The following is a 2265-nucleotide window of genomic DNA, read 5'->3' as shown; positions in this document are numbered from 1 at the left end:
AAGATATAGGAGAGGCAGGGTTCAATGACGCCACACTGGAGTGAGCTCATGTATGTTTGGGAATGCTTGTGGGCGTGATTGTCAAGGAGAGGGGGTCAATTAAGTAGTCTAAAAGTGCAAGCACACATAGAGTCGGTGGGATTAATAGTGAGAAGTAAAGACAGAGTGGTTGAGCGGCTGACCAGAGTTTATAATTTGTCTAGATGAGGGAAAGGTTCCGGAAGGGTGAGATGAATAAATATTGCACCATGTAACATTATAAGTCATGAAGATGAATGAAAAAATTAAGGGGCATAACAATATTGTGGTTTTAGAAGACGAAAAGCGAGTGAGACTCGTGTGTCTGTTGTTCATTAATCAAAAGAGAAGACTGATAGTAAGTAGGATAAAGATGTACATAGACCAAGAAAAATTTTATATGGAATCGAAAAAAGGAACACGAAGGATGTTGAGGATGAACTGTAGAGAAGAAAAGTTTCTAAAACAAATTAAATATCTATAATATGGAAAAGTGACTAGTTGAATAATTCCCAAGTATTGAGAGGGAGAAAGGAAGAAAAAAATAAGGGGGTCTATGCAGATGGCACAGAAGACGTACTAGGAAAGGAAAGAGCGAGCTCGTTAAATACAGGTAACAATTTACTGTAGAGAAAATTCTTGCTAGAGGGAATTCTTCAAAGATTCAGAAGTTGAAGTATAAATGTGCCAGCGAAAACTCTGTTATATGTTCTATGGAAACAACCGTTACTACATTTAACATCGACCGAGAGTAGCGTAATAATTCTACTAAGCACAGTGATATTAAACTCGCCACATTTATTCTTCATCCACATCACATCGTCACACAAGAGCCATACTAACTAACCACTATATACTCATTGAGACAACAAAAACGTACAAGTCATTTCGCCACTAAGAAAACTTATTCATAAATAATCAAAGTAGATCATGAAGTTAAAATTCTTACTCTCGAATTTTGCAGAAGCCAAAAGACCACCAGGACATTTTTTCAATCAATTCCAATGGTTTTAACTTATTTAAAAATGTTAAAACGTTATTTGGTTCAACTTCAAAAGTAATCTTTTCCATCTCAGAGAATTTATTATTTGTCTGACGACTTCTATGAAATTCTACATTTTAAATTTCGCAAGGAAGTGTTTTGTTTTAATCTCACAACCTTCCTTTATCCCAGGATATATACAGTAAGTTATTAGTAAATTCCAGCCTTGAAAAGATTTACTGATTGTACTAGTGAGTACTTTGTGCTGTATACTTACTACCGTTCATAATAATAATAATAATAATAATAATAATAATAATAATAATAATAATAATAATAATAATAATAATACTAATACCAATAATAATGAGAAGAAGAAGAAGAAGAAGAAGAAGAAGAAGAAGAAGAAGAAGAAGAAAAAAAAAAATAATAATAATATTAATAGTATTAATAATAAAAAATATAATAATAATAATAATAATAATAATAATAATAATAATAATAATAATAATAATATTAATAATAAAAAACATAATAATAATAATAATAATAATAATAATAATAATAATAATAATAATAATTTTGCCTGACAAACATGCTATGCCCAGTGAGATATAAATAACAAAGAAATTTCTGAATTCATAAAACAGGAATTCCACAGAGGCCACCCCCATCCATCTGCTGCAATTTCACTGTATTTCTTTCTAAAAATGCATCGAGCGATGGCATATACATTGAGAGACGAAAGCCATAGAACCCGGGACTGTTTTGTGCCGGCAATAAAAAAAAAATGAATTCGAATGTTTGTTTCCAAAAAGCATTTTTATTTTCTGGAATTTAAAAAAAAAAAAATGGAAGAAGTAAAATGTTGCATGCATCCGAAATGCTGAAAAAAATGGATGCATGTTTATAACTACCTGAAGGAAAAAAACTTTTGTGAGTAAAACTCTAGTTTCATTATACTTTTTACCGTCTGACTTGCACCTGCTAAAGTTTTATTTCAGTTTTCCTCCAGAGTCCTCACACTTAGCTCTAATGATTCCAGTTATAATTTTTTCCCAAGCTTGTATCTCTCTCTCTCTCTCTCTCTCTCTCTCTCTCTCTCTCTCTCTCTCTCTCTCTCTCTCTCTCTCTCTCTCTCTCCAACAGGTAGAGTAAAAATGAAAAGTAAAGTGAAACTAAAAGCAGCAGTTTTATGACACGAAACCTCAAATGCATTTCATAAACAATGGACAAATTTTGTTCCAACTGTGCTTTTATTGTTC

The sequence above is a fragment of the Palaemon carinicauda genome, chromosome 5 (assembly GCF_036898095.1).
Source record: "Palaemon carinicauda isolate YSFRI2023 chromosome 5, ASM3689809v2, whole genome shotgun sequence".
NCBI classification, from domain to species: Eukaryota; Metazoa; Arthropoda; class Malacostraca; order Decapoda; family Palaemonidae; genus Palaemon; species Palaemon carinicauda.
The sequence above is the reverse complement of the archived record's forward strand: the minus strand, read 5'-3'. Positions refer to the sequence as shown.